The sequence below is a fragment of the Lithobates pipiens genome, unplaced genomic scaffold, assembly GCF_037356315.1.
Source record: "Lithobates pipiens isolate NorthernLeopardFrog02 unplaced genomic scaffold, aLitPip1_a1.2 Scaffold_18, whole genome shotgun sequence".
Taxonomy (NCBI): Eukaryota; Metazoa; Chordata; class Amphibia; order Anura; family Ranidae; genus Lithobates; species Lithobates pipiens.
In genome coordinates, this window is record NW_027507758.1 from 224,592,270 (window position 1) to 224,618,385 (window position 26,116).

The window sequence follows — 26,116 nt, forward strand, 5'->3', positions numbered from 1 at the left end:
ACGTCACTCCCGCGCATGCGCACGGGAGTCGACAAATTAGGCAAATCCATTCATGGATTTGCCGCATTTAGTGCGCCTGCGCGCCGCTGTCTACGGCGCATGCGCCGTAGACAGCGGTGCCCATTTTCGGGCAAATATCTCCTAAACCATATAGGTTTAGGAGATATTGCTTGGACCTACAGGTAAGCCTTAATCTAGGCTTACCTGTAGGTCCAAGTTGTTTGGAAGGGTTTACTTCCTCTTTAAGTGGCCAGTATGCAAGTGGTTAATCAGCCACAGAACCTGTGTAATTAATATGTGTTCAGTTTCAAAGGGATGAGGTGGCAACCCTAGGTCCAAATGTGGACTTCACTTCAGAGTCAAGGGCTTGTTCACACCAGGTGTGGTGTGAGAACGTAAGCAAAATTGCGCATTTTCAACATAAACATAAAACGTCAACATATACTAATTATTCATTTGATGTGGAAAAACTATTGAGCTGCACCACTCAGAAACATTTTTTTATTATAGTTTACATTTTGATTAGCGTAGTAGTAGCATAGAGGATATTCAGGGGTAAATTAGCAAAATTGTGCATCTTTCCACATTACATGAAAAAGTGCTGCCATCTACAAAGGCACGCAGGTGCCATTCATTTTAAATGGCAACCCCCCCCCCCCCCCACGCATCTGGCAAGCACATGTGCTTTTGCGACCACCAAAACGCATGGTACTATATGATTTTAAAATGAAGCCTGTGCCATTTTTGCACATTTTACATTGAACGTAATTGGCAGCGCTAAAAGCACCATTCAGTAAACACATGGTCAGATGCACCTTGCGGTGCGAAGGAGCCCTGAAGCAAGTGTGAATGAGCCCCTAAATGTAGCTACTGACTTCAGCTTCTTCAAACCTGGGTGAAGTTCCTCTAAAAAATAATACTAAAAAGTGAAAAATATTTTCTGCTTCGCATTTGCAAAGGAGAAAGCAGCGACGTCCTGGGCTCACGTGAACTGCTATGAGCCTTCCACTAATCCAGTGTATACACTAGAAAGTCGTGATCATGCGCAGACACAGCAGCGCCTGTAGACACGGGAAGAGCGCCACCTATCGGCGCTGCGGAAGTGTTTGTTTGATCACCCTGACAACGTCTGACGAGCACGGCGCTGGAGTGTAGTGCGGAGCGTGATTTCCGAGATCTCCTATCATCATCACATCACACAAACGGCAAGCGGCACCCCGGTCAGTTATATCTCCTTCTCATGTCACTATTAGAAAGTGTGTGTTCTGTGGGGAGAGGATAGCGCCTCCATAATCAGGGAACTCACCGACAAATATTGCAACATGTGTTTACAAAACAAGCAGTCAGAGGCAGTATTTTATAATTTTATCATTTTTACAGCTGAACGCTCAGGCTCCGGTCACTCTGTGGTTGTGCGACAGAATGCACGCGCTTTTTTGCCCGTTCAAATAAACAGTCATAGCAGTTCCGTGCGTGAGTGTTTTTGTGCACTGCGGGAAAGTTCATGATTTTGCATTCGTTCTCGCAGCGCACTGGTTATGAACAAAGCCTCAAAGCGGTATTAAAGGTATATCGCTAAAAAACGCTGACAGGCAGGATTTTTATAACGGAAGAGATCCCTGTGGTCACTTCCAGTGGCATCCGCTCCATTAGGGCCGCCACCCCCTAATCCATGTGCCCAGACCCTGATCTACATGCAGGCTTCCGGACGCATGGATTTCAAGGGTTTTCTTTTTTTTTTTTTTTAAACACATGATTAGAACCCACGGCTCTAATTGGCTTCAAAAAGGGTGAGCCCACCCAGTTGTGCGACAATAGTGAATTTATATTCCCTATTTTCTTCCTGCTTCTCCTCCCGACCAATCAGGAAGCAAGTCTTAAGACCCATTTGGCCGAGAGGAGAAGCAACCGCATTGGCTGGGAGCAGAAGCAGGGGGGAAGCCGAAGCTGCCCATGACCTGGATGGGGTAAGTGCAGGACTGGGGGGCCAGATGGACGAGCAATGGGGGGGGGGGGTCGGGTGGTTTGCTTGCTGCCCCCCCCCCCCCAAAAAAAATGGAGCACCAGCTGCCACTGGTCACTTCTGTCATAAACGCCTCCCCCTATTGTTAGCAGTAATGTGATCTTAGCCACACATGTGCAGCTGTGGTGATGTGACTCCCATAGGCATGTGGAGGAGTAATGTAATCGCAGCCCAGCCATTTAAGCGGTCGAACAGATGGAACACTGAAGGAAAACTGAGCGCAGATGGCAGCACCGGGACAAGGGGGAGCGGTGACCAGTGACAGCAGGGCTGCTCATAAGGCAGTACAGCCAGCCCTCCTGTATTGGCCCATACTGCCACTCGTCCCAACTCCCCTCCAGCACTGCCACTCATCCCAACTCCCCTCCAGCACTGCCACTCGTCCCAACTCCCTGCCACCAGAGAAGGAATAAAAATAGAGAATACATGGAAAGAAAAGAAAAAGTGAGAGAAAGAATAAGAGAAAGAACAAGAATGATGGCTAGAGAGAGGGATGGGGAAAAAAATAAGAAATTAGGATAGAGACAGAGATAAAAGGTAAAGAAAGGAGAACAAAGAGAGAGTAGTACATCCTAAAATGTACCATAAGGGGTTTTAATACTGTACGAGTGGAAGGGACTCAGGGAGCGCTACATGTCCGTGGGTTAGGGGCGCAAATTACTTGTCTTGCCTCGGGTGCTGACAACCCACCGTCCGAAAATAATACTGTTAGGGGTCCCCACAACTTGGGACATTTTATCAAGGGGCCACGGCACTAGATGGGTTGAGAACCACTGCCTAATGCCACGTACACACGACCGGACTTTTTGACAGCAAGGGTCCGACGGAACGAGTCTGTCGGACAATTTGATCGTGTGTGGGCTCCATCGGACCTTTGCTTGCCAAAAATCCGGCGGACTCTACAAATAGAACATGTTTTAAATTTTTCCCACCGGAACTCCGCCGGACCGAGAAATCCGTTCATGTGTATGCTAGTCCGACAGACAAAAACCGACGCTAGGGCAGCTATTGGCTACTGGCAATGAACTTCCTTATTTTAGTCCGGTTGTACGTCATCACGTTAGAATCCGTCAGACTTTGGTGTGATTGTGTGTGGCCAAGTCCGTTCATTCTGAAAGTCCGTCGGAAATTCCGCCAAAAGTTCACCTGAAAGACCATCAGACCTAGTCCGACAAAAAGTCTGCTCGTGTGTATCCAACATTAGGGTGATATGAGGTGTTTATGGGTGATGTCACTTTAGAGTATATTGAGAGTTTTTAAATGTCATTCACTCTTTGTTTATATTGAGACAGCACACTTTTACGTTTTCTTCTATTCACTTATATCCTGGTATTTTAGGGAGCAGCAGTTCTAGCAATTGGTCAAGCACAGCCCAGATTAACCCCAGGGAATGTGGGTTCACGTGAAATGTGTGGGGCAGAGCAGTGCACATACGCCGCCATCAGGAGGAAATGCCGTTTCTGTGCTCTATGTGATTGTTTGTACTGCATATTTTTTTTTTTTTTAAATGCCACTGTTTGGGTGATATTGGGCCATGGTCTGTGGTTGGTTTCTTTCTGAATGATGTAAGAGGTCCCTCTGTGATGACATATTGGAGCCAGGAGGTGTACCAGGCACCATCCAGTGGAGGGTCAGACTGCCGTAGTGGAGATCCCTGGATGATCTATTAGCCTCTTATGCTTTGGAGATGAGCCCTTTGGTAAGCGACTTGCACTGATGGAGGTGGTGAGACACAAAGAGGTTCTGGCTGATATAAAACAAGAGATCACGGTGTCAGTCTGCTTTACACTTTATGAATTTGGATGGACTTTATCGATTTCTGGAATGATATGCACTTAAACACTTTATGACTTATGTCAATGAGTTTTTAGCATGTATAAAATTGGTGATATTAATTGCACATGGGTACTGTTCAACATTTATCAATTGAGTGTTTATTACACATTAGCACTTCACATGATTATTTAAAGAGACAGCGCACCTGTTTTGGTTTATATAAGAAATAGGTTATACTTATTTTCTCTATGCCATAGTATTGCACAGAGTGACCAATTATCTCCTCTTCTGAAGGCCCCCAATGTCTCTCTCAGCTCCTCCTCTTCTTAGTGTCCCCATAGCAGGACAGCTGCTGAGGAGGCACTTGTTTGGGTTTGCTCCAGAGCCTAGAGCTCCCTAAGTGCTCAAAGATTCCTATGAATGCAGAAAGAGGGGAGGATCTCTGGTTCACACAGGACAGCAGCACTGGATTGAGAGAGGACTCGGGTAAGTGCTTACCATGGCTGGGAAAAAAAAAGAAAATAATTGGATTGTTTTTACCTTAATGCAGAAAATGCATGAAGGTAAAAACAAAAAAAAATATTTTGTCTTTAGAACCACTTTAAGACTACAGACCCCCCCCCCCCCCACCAATGTTATGAATAGAGCGGGAGGTGTTCTGTAGTCCTAATATGCTTCCTGTTCTAGGGTGATAATTCTGCTGCTGCTTTGGTACACTGAGTAATTAATGCCACCCAAGGACAACAAGTGGTGTAAGAGCTTGTCCACACCAGGTATATTGGGGCTACACTGTTAGCTAGTTTCTAGCGCAGTCCTGTCACATGGTCAAGGCAAACCACCTTGTGTCAATAATGGTGTTGTGGTGTGCGCTAAAGTACTGCATGCAGTCGTTTTTTTTTGGCAGTGCAGCAGGTTAAGATGTGAGGCACTGCAACATGAATAGAACTATATTGGGAAAAAAATGTGGCAGGATTCGAATATTAGCACTGCGTCTCCCAGCGCATGAGCCATAATACTGGCAGGATCGCAAGGTTAAAAATAAATGAAAAAATTTGTAAGGCCTTGTTTACACTAGCTTCAAAATGCGGCATTTGACCTGTGTTTTTGATACTCTGTCATTGAAAGCAGCTATCACTAAATAAAATGATTACCTTACAGTCCTGTGCACACTGTTAAGTTTGCCCTCATGTCACTTTCTTGGTGCTCACTGCATCTCCAAAGCCTCCATAGATGTGTTTCAGAGTGCTCCTTAACAGCACCTGCAGCGATAAAGGGGCTCTCCAGAGTTAGCTTCACTTTAAATTTTATGTATTGAAAAAAATTGAAAACTAGCACACACAGGGCATTTGCCACGCTTCAGGATAAGTTCACTTTTGTAAAAAAAAATAATAAATACACATCTTTTTGCAGTTAAAATTGCATTTATTTATTTAACTGTGATTTACCCAGCAGACTGCCCCTTTAACATCACAGCGATCCCCCTCCCCTATGCTACGTTTATTACTCAAGGCGAGAAATATGACAGGCCCGGACAAGGTGCGGGACTCTTTGAGTTAAGAAGCAGGTGATTGGATACTAGGCAGCGGGGCGGTCCCAGCAATCAATCACCTGCAACTGCAATTGCAAAGTCCCATCCTTTGTCCAGACCTGCCATGCTTTGCGTCTTGTGTGATTAAAGTAATTGAAAGGGTTTGTTTTTTTTTCTTTTAAAATAACAAGCATATCATACTTACCTCCACCTCCATACTTACCTCCACTGTGCAGCTCGTTTTGCACAGAGGGGCCGCGAACCTGTGCTTCTGGGGTCCCCTGGCGGCTCTCGCGGCTACTCCCCATATCAGATAACTCCCTAGGAGAAGCGCTATCCTGAGGGGGTTACCTTGTGGGCGTGCTCCCGAGTCCAGCATTCAGCATCCATAGCACCCACATCATTGGATTTGATTGACAGCACTGCTATCTATCCAATCAGGAGCCGAGAACCCCAGGCAGAGAGACAGCACTGTTATAGGGGCGTTTGTTACGGGAAAATCTGTGGGGGGGGGCTCTGGTATGTAGGAGTCTGTGATTGGTGGGAGTCTGTGAGGGGGGGATCTGTTATGGGGGGCTTTGCGATAGAGAGGAGTTTGTGTTTACAATCACACACTTAGGTTTGTCTTTTTTCAGCTTCACCTAATATGTGTTAGGGGGGCTTTGTAATGGGATGGGGGGGGGGCTCTGTGATGGAGGGGGATCTGTTATGGGGGGGCTTTGTGATGAGGGGATCTGTGATGGAGAGGAGTCTGTGATGGGGAGGGGGACATGTTGATTAAAAATGTTCTTTATTTTAAATGTTTTGTGTTTTCCTGTTCTTTTGCATTACAATTAAGGTGTGTGCATAGGAATTCGTTCATATTTTTTTAAACTATAGTCCAGCCCCCAACAGTCTGAGGGACCCTGAACTCATCCCCCCCCCCCCCCCCCGTTTTTAACCACTTTTTTGCAATTCGGCACTACGCCACTTTAACTGACAATTGCGCGGTCATGCGACGTGGCTCCCAAACAAAATTGATGTCCTTTTTTTTTTTTTGCTCATCACTGACACTGGTAAATAGCCATTGGTTGGCGGCTGTTTACCACATGATCTGCTGTGATCCATTCACAGCCGATCACTAAATGTAAACACAGACCGGTAACTAGCTGTTACCGGCTCTTCCCTCCTTACACACCATTTCCAGTGTGAGGAGAGAAGAGCCAGGAGAAGTGAGTTATAGATCTGTGTTCTGTAGTGTCTGCACCAAGCACAACATTTGTCACATCACCCCCCCCTCCCATTGTACCTTGTCACCCAACAGCCACCACAGGCACCCTATAAAGTGAACCTGTCATCAGTGACCTTGACCTGTCACCCATCAGCGACTGTGGCCTGTCATCCATCAGTGACTGTCACTCGGTGACCATCACTTGTCACCCGTCAGTGACCATCACATGACGAATGAAGAATGGGTCCCTCCTAAAAGGGCACGGCACACTGGAAACCAGCAACCAGGATTATATTCCCAGGCCCAGTTCCAGTGCTGCCGCCAGCAATATGCCTCAAGAACAAATTCCAAGGCCCAGTACCAGCGCTGCTGCCGGCGATAGGCCCCAGGAACAAATGCCTAGTACCAGTGCTCCGCCAGTGATAGGCCCCGGGAACAAATGGCCAGGCCCAGTACCAGTGCTGCCACATCGCACCCAAGCACCAGCACAAGAAATTCAAATCCCCCAACTACTGGAGTGTCACGTCTCCCAACAGCCAGGGCCACTACATACAGTGCCTTGCGAAAGTATTCGGCCCCCTTGAACTTTTCAACCTTTTGCCACATTTCAGGCTTCAAACATAAAGATATAAAATTTTAATTTTTTTGTGAAGAATCACCAACAAGTGGGACACAATTGTGAAGTGGAACGAAATCTATTGGATATTTTAAACTTTTTTAGCAAATAAAAAACTGAAAAGTGGTGCGTGCAAAATTATTCGGCCCCTTTACTTTCAGTGCAGCAAACTCACTCCAGAAGTTCAGCGAAGATCTCTGAATGATCCAATGTTGTCCTAAATGACTGATGGTGATAAATAGAATCCACCTGTGTGTAATCAAGTCTCTGTATAAATGCACCTGCTCTGTGATAGTCTCAGGGTTCTGTTGAAAGCGCAGAGAGCATCATGAAGACCAAGGAACACACCAGGCAGGTCCGTAATACTGTTGTGGAGAAGTTTAAAGCCGGATTTGGATACAAAAAGATTTCCCAAGCTTTAAACATCCCAAGGAGCACTGTGCAAGCGATCATTTTGAAATAGAAGGAGTATCAGACCACTGCAAATCTACTAAGACCTGGCCGTCCCTCTAAACTTTCAGCTCATACAAGGAGAAGACTGATCAGAGATGCAGCCAAGAGGCCCATGATCACTCTGGATGAACTGCAGAGAACTACAGCTGAGGTGGGAGAGTATGTCCATAGGACAACAATCAGTCGTACACTGCACAAATCTGGCCTTTATGGAAGAGTGGCAAGAAGAAAGCCATTTCTCAAAGATATCCATAAAAAGTCTCGTCTAAAGTTTGCCACAAGCCACCTGGGAGACACACCAAACATGTGGAAGAAGGTGCTCTGGTCAGATGAAACCAAAATCGAACTTTTTGCCCACAATGCAAAACGATATGTTTGGCGTAAAAGCAACACAGCTCATCACCCTCAACACACCATCCCCACTGTCAAACATGGTGGTGGCAGCATCATGGTTTGGGTCTGCTTTTCTTCAGAAGGGACAGGGAAGATGGTTAAAATTGAGGGGAAGATGGATGCAGCCAAATACAGGACCATTCTGGATTAAAACCTGTTGGAGTCTGCAAAAGACCTGAAACTGGGATGGAGATTTATCTTCCAACAAGACAATGATCCCAAACATACAGCAAAATCTACAAAGGAATGGTTCACAAATAAACGTATCCAGGTGTTAGAATGGCCAAGTCAAAGTCCAGACCTGAATCCAATCGAGAATCTGTGGAAAGAGCTGAAAACTGCTGTTTACAAATGCTCTCCATCCAACCTCACTGAGCTCGAGCTGTTTTGCAAGAAAGAATGGGCAAGAATTTCAGTCTCTCGATGTACAAAACTGATAGAGACATACCCCAAGCGACTTGCAGCTGTAATCGCAGCAAAAGGTGGCTCTACAAAGTATTAACGCAAGGGGGCCGAATAATTTTTCATGCCCCACTTTTCATTTTTTTATTAGTTAAAAAAGTTTCAAAAATCCAATAGATTTCGTTCCACTTCAGAATTGTGTCCCACTTGTTGGTGATTCTTCACAAAAAATAAAATTGTTATGTTTATGTTTGAAGCCTGAAATGTGGCAAAAGGTTGAAAAGTTCAAGGGGGCCGAATACTTTCGCAAGGCACTGTACATGACAGATGGTCTTGCTAACCCAACATGGCTGCCTTCAGACTCGGGATCACCAGTTATTCCCCCTTGCACAGCCAGGTGTGCAGGCCAATACCCAATTTCACAGAGATTGATTGCTTTTATCTGTTTTTGCCCAACATTTTGCTGCAATTCATTGTGGACCAGACAAATTTATATGTCCAGCAATATATTGCCAACAACCCCCAATCATCATATGCAGTCTGATTGAGTGGAGAGATCTGAATTTGGAGGAGTTAAACAATTTTTATGGGCCTCATCATTAACATGGGGCTTACAAAAAAATGAAGGACACGCCTATTGGTCCACCAACCCAATCCACCATATGCCCATTTATTGTGCCGTAATGTCCAGGTCCAATGCAGGATGAATATGCAACTCCTTAATTTCAGTGACAACACCCAGTGCCCCCCCCCCACAATCATTCAAATTATGATAAATTATATAAAATTTGCCCACTAAAATTTATTTTCCCAACGATTTGCAGAACTTTATGTCCCCGATCAGCATATATGTGTAGATGAGTCCCAGGTAACCCTTTTCAGGCCGGCTAGGAATACAACAGTAAATTCCTAACAAATGGGCCAAATATGGAGCTTTGTCAGAGAGTCACGGGATATCTGTATGCGTTGCATATATACAAAGGAAGAGATTCCCAGCTCCAGCCCCAAGTGCCCGCCCTATATGGGCACAACTGGAAAAATTGTATCGGACCTGGCATACCCACTTCTGAACAAAGGATATCACATATGCCTTGATAACTTCTACACCAGCCTGCCCCTTTTCAAACACTTATACATTGCAAAAACCCTGGCCTGCGGAACCTCCAGAAAGAATAGGAAAAGCTTCCCACAATCTCTAGTGAACAAAAAGCTGCAAAGGGAGGAAAGAGCAAAATTGAGATGCAATGAAGTGCTGGCCTTGAGGTGGAAGGATAACTGGAACGTGCACATGATGTCCTCCATCCATGATGACACTACAATTGAGGTTCAAAGAAGATGAGGTCCTATTAACCACTTAACAACCGCCCATTGCCGATTAACGGCTTCAGGGCGGTTGTTTAACTCTGAGAGGCCGTTAATTAACGGCCTCCCAGAATTCTGCTCTCGCGCGCCCCCTGGGGCGCGCACACGAGAGCATCCGTGACCGCTGGGTCCAGTGGACCCAGCGCATCACGAATCACGGTAAACGGCCGCTCATCGCGGCCGTTTACCACGTGATCGCTCCGTCAAATGACGGAGTGATCACTTGTAAACAAGTACAGTGGAGGGGGAAGAGATCGGTGTCAGCAGCGATGTGGGCAGCGATGTGGGCTGCATCTGCAGTGCCCACATCACTGCTCACCGAAAATTAACCCCTCGATTCCCTGCATTACTCTGCAACACTCTGCAATGCCCTGCAACACTCTGCAATGCCCTGCAACACTCTGCAATGCCCTGCAACACTCTGCAATGCAATGCCCTGCAACGCTCTGCAATGCCCTGCAACACTCTGCAACGCCCTGCAACACTCTGCAACGCCCTGCAACACTCTGCAATGCCCTGCAACACTCTGCAATGCCCTGCAACACTCTGCAATGCCCTGCAACACTCTGCAATGCCCTGCAACACCCTGCAACACCTTGCAACACTCTGCAACACCTTGCAACACTTACACCCTGCAACACTCTGCAACACCCTGCAACACTCTGCAACACTCTGCAACACCCTGCAACACTCTGCAACGCCCTGCAACACTCTGCAATGCCCTGCAACACTCTGCAATGCCCTGCAACACTCTGCAATGCCCTGCAACACCCTGCAACACCTTGCAACACCCTGCAACACCTTGCAACACTTACACCCTGCAACACTCTGCAACACCCTGCAACACTCTGCAACACCCTGCAACACTCTGCAACACCCTGCAACACTCTGCAACACCCTGCAACACTCCGCAACACCCTGCAACACTCTGCAACACTCTGCAACACCCGCCAATACCCTGCAACACTCTGCAATGCTCTGCAACACCCGCCAATACCCTGCAACACTCTGCAATGCTCTGCAACACCCGCCAATACCCTGCAACACTCTGCAATGCTCTGCAACACCCGCCAATACCCTGCAATGCTCTGCAATGCAGTACTCTGCAACGCCATACTCTGAGATACCCAGCCATAGTCGGTGATACCCTGCAATACCCAGCCATAGACATCCCCCCCCCTCCCGCCGCCCTCCTCCCTCCAGTGCTTCTACCGAATCGCTAATACGATCAAAGCCAGAATCTTTTTTTTTTTTCAGGCTTCCCAGCTTAGAGGTGAGATGCGGGGTCTTATTGACCCCACATCTCACTGTAAAGAGGACCTGTCATGCCATATTCCTATTACAAGGGATGTTTACATTCCTTGTAATAGGAATAAAAGTGATCAAAAAAATTATTTTTGGGGAAAAAAATGTCAAACTAAAATAAATAAAGTAAAATGAACAATAAAAAAAAATGTTTTTTTTTTTAAAGCGCCCCTGTCCCCATGTGCTCGCATGCAGAAGCGAACGCATACGTAAGTCCCGCCCACATATGAAAACGGTGTTCAAACCACACATGTGAGGTATCGCTGCGAACGTTAGAGCGATTCTATCCCTAGACCTCCTCTGTAACTCAAAACATATAACCAGTATAAAAAATTTAAATCGTCGCCTATGGGGATTTTTAAGTAGCGACGTTTGGCGCCATTCCACGAGCGTGTGCAATTTTGAAGAGTGACATATTAGGTATCTATTTACTCAGCGTAACTTCATCTTTCACATTATGTAAAAATTGGGCTAACTTTACTGTGTTTTTTTTTTTTTTTTTAAGCACAAAACTGTTTTTTTTCCAAAAAAAAGCATTCGAAAAATTACTGCGCAAATACCGTGCGAGATAAAAAGTTGCAAACACCACCATTGCATTCTCCAGGGTGTTTGCTAAAAAAACATATATAATGTTTTGGAGTTCTATGTAATTTTCTAGCAAATAAATGATGATTTTTACATGTAGGAGAGAAATGTCAGAATTGTCCTGGGTGCTCCAGAACACCTGATGGCGCTCCATGCATGTTGGGCCTCTGTATGTGGCCACACTGTGTAAAAGTCTCACACATGTGGTATCGCCATACTCGGGAGTAATAGCAGAATGTGTTTTGGGGTGTAATTTGTGGTATGCATATGCTGTGTGAGAAATAAACTGATAATATGACAATTTTGTGAAAAAAATAAAAAAGTAAAAAGAATCTTGATTTTGCAAAGAATTGTGGGAAAAAATGACAACTTCAAAAAACTCATCATGCCTCTTACTAAATACCTTGGAATGTCTTCTTTCCAAAAAGGGGTCATTTGGGGGGTATTTGTACTTTTCTGGCATGTTAGGGTCTCAAGAATTGAAATAGGCCGTCAGTACTTCAGGTGTGATCAATTTTCAGATATTGGCACCATAGCTTGTGGACTCTATAACTTTCACAAAGACCAAATAATATCCACCAATTTGTACTTATTTTTACCAAAGATATGTAGTGGTATAAATTGTGGCCAAAATTTATGAAGAAAAAATTACTAATCTGCTAAATTTTCTAACAGAAACAAAGAAAAATTCATTTTTTTACAGAATTTTTGGTATTTTTTCTTTTATATCACAAAAAATAAAAAACCCAGCGGTGATTAAATACCACCAAAAGAAAGCTCTATTTGTGTGAAAAAAAGGACAAAAATTTCATATAGGTCCAGTGTTGCATGACTGAGTAATTGTCATTCAAAATGCGAGTGCACCGAAAGCTGAAAATTGGTCTGGTTATTAAGGGTGTTTAAGTGCCCAGTGGTCAAGTGGTTAAAAAGCTAACATGTGTCCAAGATTATAATCTCTACATGGAGGGGGGTGTGGGAGCGGTGGATTTCAATGATCAAATGATTTAGCCCTACTTGTAACTAAGGAGGTCCCGTTTCTAGTACAAGAAGGTAGAAATTTATCTCATCCATTTGGCCATTTATAATTCCTACATAGTCTACAAAAAAAGGTCCCACCCCTTCCTAAAATTAATCAAAGAGGTTGTCACGTCCCTCATCTATTAACAAAGACCCCCCCCCCCCCAAAAGACCTTCGCTCTGTTAGCTGACTTCATAAGCGTCACTTCCTTTACAACATTCCACCATCTGAAGCAGGCCAAAGACGGTAAAAAAATGTTGCATGTGCAGCAAAAGAGGAGTTCAAAGAGATACCAGCTACCTTTGTCCTCAGTGTCCCTTTGAAGCCAGCCTTTGCATTGGTGAATGCTTCCAACTTTATCACACATGCTTAAAATATTCGCCCATATTTTTAACCATTTTCCCATTTCCATCATCTGTGCTGGCCATTTTCCATGCTTCCTCAAATAACCATGCCACTGCCTTCCACGTGAACTGACCCTGGCCTGTTTTTTGACTATGCCTCTGCCTACTGTTTGGATTGCTTCCATGTGAATTGACCCTGGCCTGTTTTATCAACTACATTTCTGCCTACCGCTTGGAATGCTTGCACGTGAACTGACCCTGGCCTATTTTTTGGACTATGCTTTTGCTTACCGCTTGGACTGTTTGCACATGAACTGACCCTATCCTGTTTTATGGACTATGTTTTTGCCCACCGCTTGGACAGATCTGTTGCCCTGCTGCTGTAGTACACAGGGGTTTCACATATGTGAGGTGCTTCAGAATTGTTTTTCCAGATGGAGAAACCGATTCTTTTTGTTTTCTCTGTGTTTTATAATTTCTGGATTAGGGTCTGGAGTCCGGAGACTTCCTAGAGCTTTTGTGGGCAAAGCCTCTACCCCTGTGCCCTTGTGTACAGGTCTTACCTGATTGCGAGCCTCAGCCTACTGCTGACTTACTATCATGAAGTTTCTAAATGCCGCATGAACTGACCACACCCCTGCCTGCTACCTGGACTATGCAAATAATTCGCAGTAGCAAAAGGCAGTATGTTTATGAAGGGCTGGAGATTGGTACAGTAATGAGTGTCTGCAGGTAACAGTGTACCAGGACCTATTATGGCTGTGCTGGCTGTCTCTGCCTGGATAATTTCTGTGGGCAAATACTTTGGCTGTGCTGACAATATCCTTGTGCTTGCTATAGACAATATTCCTGGGGGCAGCCTGGATATTTACTATTGTTGTCACTAAGCACATCCCTGCCTGCTGCCTGGACCTATTCCAGGACCTGCCTGGAATACTTTTTTTTTTTTAACCCTTTCCACAATAGAATTTGGGGATTGTAATTCTTGGTATGTACATGCTATGTGTTAGAAATATGAAGGGCCTTCAAAAATGATAGGTTACCAGGAAATTATATATGTAATTTATGCTCCTACTACACCTGATGGTGCTCTGTATGTGGCCAGGCTGTGTAAAAGTCTTACGCATGTGGTATCGCTAAACTCAGGAGTAGCAGAATGTATTTTGGGGTGTCATTTTTGCTATGTATTTGCTATATGTTGGAAATATCTTATAAATGGACAAACTTGTATATAAAAAAAAGAGTTTTCATTTTTTTTCACATATTCCAAAAACTTCTGGAAAAAAATGAAATGTTAAAAAGACTCATTATGCCTCATAGGTTATACATTGGAGTGTTTGCTTTCCAAAATGGGGTCATTTTGTGGGCGTTTCCATTGTCTTGCTGCTCCAGGGCTTTCAAAATTATAATAGGCGGTTGAGAAATGAGATATATAATTTATGCTCGTAGAACACCTGAAGGTGCTACTTCAATGTTGGGCCTATGTGGCCAGGCTGTGTAAAAGTCTCACAAATGGTATCGCCATACTCAGGAGGAGTGACAGAATGTATTTTTGTGTGTCATTTTTGCTATGTATTTGCTATGTGTTGGAAATATCTTATAAATGGACAACTTTGTGGAAAAAAAAAAGCGTTTTCCTATTTTTCCACATTTTCCAAAAACTTATGGAAAAAAATGAACCATTCAAAAGACTCATTATGCCTCACAGATTATACGTTGGTGGTGCTCCAGGGCCTTCAAAAATCTTCATTTTGCAAAGAATTGTGGGGAAACATTACAACTTCAAAAAAACTCACCAGCTACTTACTTAATACCTTGGAATGTCTACTTTCCCAAAATAGTTCATTTGGGGGGTATTTGTACTTTCCTGACTTGTTAGTGTCTCAAGAAATTAGATAGGCCTCTTCAGTACATCAGGTGTGATCAATTTTCAGAGATTTGCACCATAGCTTGTAGACTCTATAACTTTTACAAAGACCAAATAATACACACTAATATTTTTATTTTATTTTTTTTACCAAAGATATGTAGCAGTATAAAATTTGGCAAAAATCTATGAAGAAAAATTACTAATTTGCTAAATTGTATGACAGAAACAAAGAGAGGCATTTTTTCAGAAAAATGTTGGTCCTTTTTTATTTATAGCACAAAAAATAAAAAAACCCACTAGTGATTAAATACTACCAAAAGAAAGCTCTATTTGTGTGAAAAAAAGGATGCAAATTTCATATGGGTACAGTATTGCATAACTGAGTAATTGTCATTCAAAGTGTGAGAACACCGAAAGCTGAAATTGGTTTGGGCAGGAAGGGGGTATAAGTGCCCTGTATTGAAGTGGTTAATGTGTGTTACTGATTAAGGCAAATCTAAACGATTCCCAAGAAGACAAGAAAACTGAAAGCAGCCATCACATGAATGGACAAATAAGCTGCAATATTTTACAGTAGTTGCAACATTTTTGCTCTTGAAATACATGGTAAATCTTGCAGAGAGTTCAAGTTTGGACACTGGAACTACTGGACATTATTAGTGTTAATCATTCATTAAGAAAAGTATTATGTATGTTTGCACATGCTTTGTTGTTACCCATGACTGAAGCTGTCAAGTCCTATGAAAAATAGGCTGCTATACTAAAATAATATTTATCAACATCAAACTCCTGCAGCTACCAGTAATTTACGCTGAGTTTCTTTGGTCATTTTTACAGACTTTGTACAGGTATTTTTCAGCATTTTTGCAGTAATTTTTGTTTAAGAGTTTTGTTTTTTTTCTTATTATTTTAAGCCAATGCAAAGATAATTAAAAGGGAAAAATACGAAAAAAGGAAGTTTTGATAATGTTCTCTTGAGTCTGTTGAGGCCAAAATCACTTGAAGTTTGTAGCTCAGGGGAAGCACTTGTACTTTTCAAGCTCCAGGTGACATACTGTATGCTTCACGATGGTCAGGTGTGATGCAGCCTAATTGCACTGTGCACAGAAAATACCTTGTTAAATAATGGAAACATTCCCAGTTATGTGTTTTAGCCGTGATCTTCAGAAAGTGGCCTTGGAATCGCATGTGCCTTGCAGGGATTTTTTACAATCATGCCTGCAAGCTTACACCATTGACTTTTCATAATGTATGCTCAGAATTTTTTGAATCATATTTGTATGATTCCCCCAAAAAGATTAGCAAGCACTAGCTCCACTCTGTAGATGTATTAATAGTACTGTCAATAAAACTTGCAGATCTCATACTGGGTGGTTACAGCAGGTGGGATTATAGTGGGAAAGCTATACCTTGATCATTTAACTATTTTGTACAATAAATGGTCTTAGAGGTGACAACTCCCACCCCTTTCTTCTTGTTTTTAACACTGGCAATAAATCAGCTCTTTGCTACAGTGAGCAGTAATGGTAGAATGAAGCACCTGTAAGCATTATCAGAATAAAGGTGGTGATGCAGGAGGAAAAACCCAGCATCCCACGGTTACGCATGATCTGTAAATTTCTGAGTTATATGGCGCATTTCTGTCCAGTAGGTATGCAAGGAGTGGCAGGACCAGAAAATGTGAAGAAGAGAGACAGTCTTCTCTCCACAATGCCAACAAGTGTTGGAGCATTGGAGAACCATTTTATGAATCCTAACAGGCATAGAAATGCCATCAGGTTAACAGTTTGAAACTGGTATCTGGAGCTCATAGACGTTTTGTAAGTAAACAGGAGAATTCTCTTCACCTGATTATCCATAAGGCTCAGCCCAACTCTTTTTCCCATTTGGAAATGTATGATAGCCAATACGTGGGGGGTGGAGACAGAATCAGTAAGTAAGCGGTAAGTCTGAGAAACTGTGTGACACAACAGAGAGTTATCCAAACACAGGTGGTAAGGCGATGACTAAAGAGACAAGGAAATGAGCCAACTGAAGCTTTTATCAGAAAGATAGTTCCGTATAGGTTGAATCTTTGATAATTTGCTATCTCGCAATCCAACGTCCAGCCGAGATGAAATGTCGGGCTTGAAAAAGACCACCAGTTTCCAAAACTTTAAATCTCGAGTCATGTAGGCCAGGGCTGAAGGCGGGGGTTCTTGACTATAGGGGTGAGTGGAGAAGGGACCGGAATTAAAGAGGAAGTCTGGAACACTTTGGAACAGACGTGTCAGGTTTCACCCACAGTAGAATGGGTGAGAACCGAGCTAGGCAGGTCTGTGCACCACCAGGGCAGAGTGTCCAGCAGTACCCCTGACAGGGCCTGTTCCACTTACACCCACTGCTTGAGAGAGCCGTGGTGGCACCAATCCAGCACCCTAGTCAAATGGCAGACCGCATGATAAAGGTGGACATCCGGCAGAGACATTTATCCCAGCAATTTCGCCAATTGCAGTATTGCCTGACTAAGTCGGAAAGGGGGGGGGGGGGGGCTTTTGTGCCCATAGGAAGTTAATAAGAACCAGACTGAATGCGCGAAGGAAGGAGCCCAGAATGCAGATTGGAAGGGCCTGTAGGGAATAAAGCAGGTGTGGCATGACATTCATTTTGACGATGCTATAGTGCCCCAACCAGATGAGCCAATCGGCTGTAAGATCCTTTTTGACTGAAGTCAAAAGTGGTGGGAAGTTTAGTGCGAAGATGTCCTCCAACTTTCTGGGAAGATATATGCCCAGATATTTGATGTGAGATGTGGCCTATTTGAAAGGAAAGTCAGTCTTAAGAAGAGCAACGCTGTCATGGAAACATTAGGATCCTCTAATTTTTGATAGTTGACATGGAAGAACGATAAGGCCTCATAGGTTTTCAGTGCTGAGAGCAGATTTGTAATGGCGCGTACACACGATTGGACTTTGCCGCGAAGGTCCGCCAGACTTTTGAAATGAACGGACTTGCCCACACACAGAGTAAAGTCTGTTCATGTGAATGAGTATGGGGTACATGGAACCCCTACCCATTCACCTGGGGAAAAAAGTGTACATTTAAAAAAAAGCACAACACAGGTTTTTAAAATACTTTTTAGACAGCTCCGGGGCTCTTCTCTTTGTCTTCGGGGGGTCTTGTCCCACTCTTCGGTTCTTCTTGACGGGCCTCCGCTTTCTTTTTCCAGCTCATTTACTAGCGTTGACCCAGTCTTCTGTCGCCTTCTTTCTTTCTTCTTCTGACACAACGCTCTCTCTGGCTGTAATGGCAGGAACGCGTTGTGCGGTGACTTATATAGGGACAAGGGACGGGGTCACCATGTGACATCACCCGGTGACCCCGCCCCTTGTCCCTAAATAAGTCACTGCACAACGCGTTTCTGCCATTACGGCCAGAGAGAGCGTCGTGCCAACATAGGAAGAAGAAGGCGGCGGCGACAGCGACAAAAGACCGGGCCAACGCTAGTAAAAGAGCTGGAAGAAGAAAGCGGAGGCCCGGCAAGAAGAACCGAAGAGCGGGACAAGACCCCCGGATGGCGGTGGCAACGAAGGAGAAAGCCGGGCTCCTCCGCTAGTAAAAGAGCAGAAGATAGAGGAGGAGTCCGGCGAGAAGACCCCTGGAGCTGTCTAATAAAGTATTTTAAAAACCTGTGTTGTGTTTTTTTTTTTTTTTGTATGTACACTTTTTTCCCCCAGGTGAATGGGTAGAGGTACCATGTACCCCATACTCATTTACATAGGGTAGGGGGCCAGAATCTGGGGGCCCCCTTATTAAAGGGTTGTCGGGAAGAGGCCCTTGTCCTCATTAACATGGGGACATGGTGCTTTGGGGTGAGGGGCCGCAGGGCCCCCCTTCCCCAAAGCACCCCCCCATGTTGAGGGCACGCGGCCTGGTACGGCTCAGGAGGAGGGTCGCTCTCTCATCCCCACCCCCTTTCCTGGCCGGCCGGGCTGCGTGCTCGGATAAGGGTCTAATATGGACTCTGGGGGGACCCCCACGCTGTTTTTTCGGCGAAGGGCTTCCCCTTTAAATCCATACCAGGTGACGGGGCTATCGAGGTGTCAATCTTGCCAATGGAGGCGGTGACATTGATTGACTTCCTTCACTAGTTCCGTCTACCTAGAGTCACGTTCAAAATGAACGGACTTTTCTCCGTGTGTGGGCAAGTCCATTCATTTCAAAAGTCCAGCGGACTAGCACACAGACGGGTTGATTGTCCGGAGGACAATTTTGAGTCAAAACTTCTTTCTATGTCCGCCGGACTTTTGGGAAGAAAAAGTCAGACGGAGCCCACACACGGGTCGATTGTCCGGCGGACTCTGTGTGTATGCGGCATTAGAGAGACCAGAGGACTAGATAAGGGTAGCAAGTCATCTGCGCAAGCTGCAACCTTTGGAGACAACGAGGACTCAAGGTGCAGGCCAGTGATGTTCGGATTGTTTCTGGCCTTACATTGATCCTGAGTTTACACTGACATTGCATGCAATTTACATCGCATTGCTGTGCAGATCACATGCGATGACTGTGCAATGCAAATTCAGACATACAGTTTGTATGGCTGAACTCGCATTGGATTTACACAAAAAGGCTGCAGGAACTTTTTTTCTCCCGCACTGGAATCAGATCGCATGGGTGTTAACACCCATTTGATCCGATTCCTGTCTAAATTCACAGTTCGCACACTGGGTGTCATCGCAGAGGGCAGTGTGAACTGCATGCGAGGGAGATGCGATGCGGAAACCCGCACTGAAATCACGCTGGTTCCCACACCGCAATAGTGTAAATCATGGCTAAAAGGGCTTTAGAGTCAGAATGAATAGGGAAAGAGGGGACACCCCTGCTGAGTCCCATTATTCATCCCAAAAGAAGAGGAATGGTGACCACAAACCTTTACTTGAGTGGAAGGATGGGAACAAATAGCTTTGATCCAATGCATCATCTGCTGGCCCAGACCAACAGGTCTGAGGGTTTCAGTCAGAAAGTCCCAATTCACACTATGAAATGCCTTTTTGGCCTCAGTCAAAAGAATCAGCATAGAGAGCAAGTGGCGTGAAAAAGATTTACAGCTTTGATTGTATTATCTCGAGCTTCCCTCGTAGAGACAAATCCTAACTGGTCATACTGGATCAACCCTGGAATTGACTCAGTCAGACACAATGCAAGGATTTTAGTGAACAGTTTGAGAGCAGTATTCAGAAGGGAGATGGGTCGATAGTCTTGGCAGTAGAGCGGGTCCTTTCCCTCCTTTGCAATTACTGTAATATAGGCCCGAAGCACATACCCGGAAAAGCGGTGCTTGTGCCCACTGCATTATAGGCAGAAAAGAAGTGCTAAGTAAGAAGGGTCCCGAAGGTTCTGTAATAAAGAAGAGAATAACCATTTGGCCCCTGGGACCTTTTAAGACTGTGTGTGAGACAGAGCCAAAGCAAATTTCTCAGCAGAGAGAGGAGCCTCAAAGGAGGCAAAGTCAGTGCCTGTGGGGCAAGGAAGTCCCAAGTCTTGTAGATATGCCTGGATGGCCTCCAGCCTGGTGGAGTCAGCGGAGGCAGGACCAGTGCAGGGAAGTTTATATATAAATGATTTGTAATATCTTTAAAAAGAACCTGCAATTTCCTCAGTTGTGTTGACCTTGTGTTGGGTTTCATCAAGAAGCTCAGGAATAAATGTTCGAGCTTGTTGGGTGCAAAGAGCGCGTTCCAAGAACTTGCTGTATTTATTGCTATATTCATAGAAAGAGTACCTCGGCAAGCATGGCATTAACCCTTTCCATCGCAAGGGATGAAGTTGATTATGCTGTGTACACACGAGCAGAATGTATGACAGAAAAAGTCAGACGGAAGCTTTCTATCATATATTCCGATCGTGTGTATGCCTCATCTGACTTTTTTTTCTCAAATTCTGACAGACCTAGAAATAGAACATGTTTTAAATATTTCCAACTGAACCAATTCCTATCGGGAAAACCGCTTGTCTGTATGCTGTTCCGACGGACCAAAAATGATGCATGCTCTGAAGCTAGTCCCATCATACGTGCTGTACGTCACTGCATTCTTGACGATCGGACTTTGGTGTGATCGTGTGTACGAAAGACCGTTTCAGCGGAATTCTGTCGGAACTCCATCAGAAAAACCTTCAGAGTTTATTCCAACGTGAAAACCGGTCGTGTGTACAGGGCATTAGAACCGTAAGTTCCGCTGAAAGATTTTTTTTATGAGCAGATGCACTAATCTTACCTAGAAGCTCTCTGATTTGCCTAGCCCTCTCCCTTTTGTAGGCGTGTGCCAATCTTGAATAGGACCCCCCTGACATATGCCTTGTGCATCTCTTAGACCATTATAGGAACACTGTCCGGACCCATGTTAGTGGAGAAGAAAAATCGCAGCTCTTTGGACACATCTTTAACAATTGAGGGCATTTGAATCAGTGAGTCGTTGAGCTTCCACAGCCACAGTTTAGGTGTGGAGGACAGCAAGTTTATGTCCACAAAGACAGGGGCATGGTTCGAGAAAGTGATTGAACCAATTGACGCTGATGTAACTCTTGACAGGAGAGATTGAGAGAGAAGGAAGAGGTAAATTCCATTGTAAGAATCATGCCTGTAAGAGTAAAACATGTATTCGCAATGCTTCGGATGAAGTATTTGTCAGATGGCTACAGAGTGGAAAGTGTGCAGGTTCTTTTTCAGACGTTTAGCATGGTTTACGAGATAGAGGTAGTTCTGGAGCCATCCAGGGCTGGATCCATTGTGAAGTTAAATGCCCCCCACCATCACTGATCCTTCCACAAATTCTCTTAATTTTACAAGGACCAGTTCCAAAAAGGTAATGTGGTTTGAGTTAGGGAGATAGGTTCACCAGGGTGAACATTCAACAGCACATGACCATTTGCATCACACCATTGATCCTGGATAGCTCAAGGGACAGAATTGGGAGCAAAATGCTAACTCCTTTAGATTTGGAATCAGGAGAGCATCTGTGATACATTTTGGTTTTCATATGTGAGAGATAGTATGTGAGGTATAAAGACTTAAATGAGCCAGGCAAAGAGTTGAACTAGCAGGGCTTTCTTTTAGAAAGACCAGACAGCAAGAGATAGCCAGGATACTTTAACCACTACAATACAGGGCACTTTCACCCCCTTCCTTCCCAGCCCAATTTTCAGCTTTCATCGCTCTCGCACTTTCAGTGACAATTGCGTGGTCATGCTACACTGTACCCGAATGAAATTTTTATCATTTTGTTCGCACAAATAGAGCTTTATTTTGGTGGTATTTATTCACGACTCACGATATAAGCGCAAAAAAGTGGAAATTTGGAAAAAAAACTATATTTTCTTTTTTCTATTTTAAAAGAAATCCAATAAAATCAAATTTTGTCATAAATTTAAGCCAAAATGTATTCTGCTACATGTTTTTGGTAAAAAAAATTCTGTTAAGTGTATAATAATTGGTTTGTGTGATCACGGACATATGTACGCAAATGATCATGTACATATGTGTGCAGGTGATTACGTACATATGTGTGCAGATAATCATTGGAACATGTGATTTTAGTGGGACATATGTGGGGAACATGTGTTTTTTTTATTTGGGGACTTGTCTTTTTATTATTTGGGGACATGTGTGTTTTGGGGACATGTGTGGTGACGTGTATTGTGGTGACGTGTGTTTACTCTGTAGGCTTACACTAGACTGGTGATCAGTGAGTAAAAATCTGTAAAAACAGCTCATACTCACTGATCATCAGCCGGCTGCAGCGATCTGCACTCCTCTCCTCAGCGACGACTTCCGTGTGAGGACAGGAGAGCCGATTGCCTAGCAGCTGCCTGTTTGTTTACATCACATGACGCCGTGATTGGACACAGCCGTTATGTGATCAGGAGGGCCAATCACAGAGCCCTCCTGCCGATCCGAGATGCGCCCTGTCCGGGTGACACGAGCGCATCGGGATCGCGCCGCTGCGCGGGCACGCGCGCGATCCCCCTCCTTCTGATGGATGTTCAGGAACGTCCAGTCAGAAGGAGGCGGCTCCCACCCGGCCGTATATGTACATTGGCTGGGTGGGAAGTGGTTAAAGAGAAGGTCCAGCCCCCTCACCAAAAAATAAAAAATTTGGCAGCTACAAATACTATTGGGATTTTCCTTTTGGCTTTATAGCTGGTTTTCTACTTCTAATGCATGAAGCGCACTGCACTTTCTATCTGGCCTGGCGGTGGGGGGTGAACTTCCTGCGGAGAGGTCTCCAGGAAGTGCGGCTGGGTACCTGTCAAAAAACAGGTACCCCCCCCCCCCCGCCCAAAAGGTGCCAAAAGTGGCATCGGATGGAGGGAGGAAGCATAGCTTCCCCTTTTGAGTGGAGCTCCACTTTAAGTTTGTAGCATTGTGAAAATATATTCACTATGCATGCTACTCTGTATTCCAAAAATAAAAGAGGGCAGGAATCCCGAAAATGTACATTTGTCTTGAAATGTTTTTCATTTTTTACGCTACAAAATTTGTAAAATTTTCAGTGCTAATGAGTTGTGATTTGACTCATGCATTTTGCACAACTAAACCATCAAACTGTAGTCAATTAATGCTGTGCTATATTTCCCTTGAGCTAATTAAAAGCTTTTTGTGAACATATTTTTTTTTTTTTTTTAGTTTACAGATTGTCATTTTACGCAAATACAATTTTTGGTACTGGAATGAATACTGTTGTATTTAGCATAGGTTGCAATGCACATTTTGCTTTACTTCACCAACTTGGATCTAACTGGAATCAAAGTATGTGTGATAAAGATATTTTGTGTTTTATTGGAAATGCTTACATCTCAAAGGTTATCAGTGAAAATACAGTGTTCTATATATTTGATATTTATTATTTATTGATAAAATGTAAACAAGGATCCCTTAAAATTCCCCTCCCAAAATTACACATACTTTACAATGTATGAAAAGTGGAGTTATTAGTAAAACATTTACAAGAATTCATTATTTAATTAATTTAAGTGTTTGTTATCAGCATAACTTCTTGTGGAGGCAAAAAGTGATGGAGGGATAGTTTATAAAAGCCTTTTTTTTTTTTTTTTTTTTACGGTATGGAAACATCATGTTAGGCAAGCTAGACAGGGTGTTTAAATGTTTGTAAATAGTCATACAAATGTATGTAATCTAAATACTACAATGTTACAATAGGCAGAGAGAATGGTTACAAAAGAAAAATGTCCATAAGACTTAAAATGATGGCATAGCTCCATCTAGTGGGAATTTACAGAAACTACTTTTTAATTAGCTTATGAAAAGGCCTTAACGTTTTCCTTTTTTGTTTTACCTTCTTTTTTTTCCCACCGCGATATTTCTAATTATTACTAGTTACTGATGTTAATAATAATTTTCACTAGTACCACTGCTAATCAACAATTTTTCATGATATCTTTTAATTGTTAAAACATTTCTTTTATGTTTAGAAAATGTTAATATCTTTTTTAATTACCCCCAAATAAATGTATCCATTGTGTTTGCAGCTCATAAACATTTGTATTAACCATACCATACCTTTCAAGAGGAGAAAACGGACTGCTTTCAGGACTAAGGACACGGATGTTACTACTGAACAGAGGGTTCAGGATATTTTAAACAAAATAAAATATGGCTGTAGAGAATGTTACTATGGGCAACAAAGTGTTAAGCTTCACGTATTTAAAGACCGCAGCACAATGCTTTTCCAAGGCCTTATTAAGTTGAGCGATTTACTATTTACATTAACCACTTGACCACTGGGAACTTGAGCCCTCTTCCTAACCAGACCAATTTTCAGCTTCCAATGCTTTCACACTTTGAATGACAATTACTCAGTCATGCAACACTGTACCCATATGAAATTGTTGTCCTTTTTTTACACAAATAGAGCTTTCTTTTGGTGGTATTTAATTACCACTGGGTTTTTATTGTTTGCGCTACAAATGAAAAAAACACCAAAAATTCTGTAAAAAAAATAATAATAAATGTTCTTTGAAATGTTGCAAATTAGTAATTTTTCATAATACATTTTTGCCAAATATTATATTTCTACATATCTTTGGTAAAAATAATCCAAATTGGTGTATATTATTTGGTCCGTGTGAAAGTTATGCCGTGTACACACGTAGCATACTATCCGGTGGAATTAGTCTGGCGGACTTTCCGAACGAGCTACTTGCCCACACACGGTACTTTTGCAGCGGACTAATCCAGCGTACTAAGTCTGCCGGACTATCCGCCGTACTTTTGAAATGAATGGACTCACCCACACACGTGGAGGAAAGTCCACTCATTTTGAGTGCGTCTCCAGGTAGCCGGGGCCAGCAAAGGAGGCGTCGCTGGGCCCGTCACCTGGTATGGAGTTAAAGGGGAATCCCTACGCCGAAAAATTGGCGTGGGGGTCCCCCCTAGGTCCATCTCAGACCCTTATCCGAGCACGCTACCCGGCCGGCCAGGAAAGGGGGTGGGGACGAGCGAGCGCCCCCCTCCTGAGCCGTACCAGGCCGCGTGCCCTCAACATGGGGAGGTACCTTGGGGAAGGGGGGGCTGCGCGTCCCCCCCACCCCAAAGCACATTGTCCCCATGTTGATGAGGACAAGGGCCTCTTCCCGACAACCCTGGCCGTTGGTGGTCGGGGTCTGTGGGCGGGGGGCTTATCGGAATCCGGGAGCCCTTTTTAATAAGGGGGCCCCCGGATCCCGGCCCCCCACCCTATGTGAATAAGTAAGGGGGTCTTCTCGCCAGACTCCTCCGCTATCTTCTGCTAGCTCTTTTACTAGCGGAGGAGCCCGGCTTTCTTCTTCTTCGCCGCCTCTTCTTCCAACTTAGGAGGTCTTGTCCCCCTCTTCGGGGGTCTTGTCCCCCTCTTCGGTTCTTCTTTCCGTGCCACCGCGCCTTCCTCTAGCTCTTTTGCAGGCGGTCTTCTGTCGCCGTCTTCTGTTCTTCTCTTCAGATGTTGCCTCGTCGCTGTCTCTGCTCACAATGACAGGGACGCGGCGCCCGGCGACTTATATAGGGACATCATCGGATGATGTCCCCGCCCATTATTATATCACAGTCCCAGAGGACTCAGGAGGGGGACGCTCGCTCGTCCCCACCCCCTTTCCTGGCTGGCCGGGTACTGTGCTCGGATAAGGGTCTGATATGGACCTAGGGGGGACCCCTATGCCAATTTTTCGGCGTAGGGATTCCCCTTTAACTCCATACCAGG

At 44.2% G+C, this 26,116-nt stretch overlaps 1 protein-coding gene across 4 annotated transcripts in view; it reads left to right on the forward strand.

The window, feature by feature from the left end:
• The first annotated feature begins 1,104 nt into the window (after window positions 1-1,104).
• The window catches only part of CUNH6orf118 (chromosome unknown C6orf118 homolog), a 203,507-nt gene continuing 178,495 nt past the window's right edge, over window positions 1,105-26,116 (forward strand). For all 4 annotated transcript variants that reach the window (XM_077486634.1, XM_077486635.1, XM_077486637.1 and 1 more), the window contains exon 1: window positions 1,105-1,220. The gene's annotated coding sequence lies outside the window, so the exon portion shown is untranslated. The remainder of the gene's footprint in view (window positions 1,221-26,116) is intronic.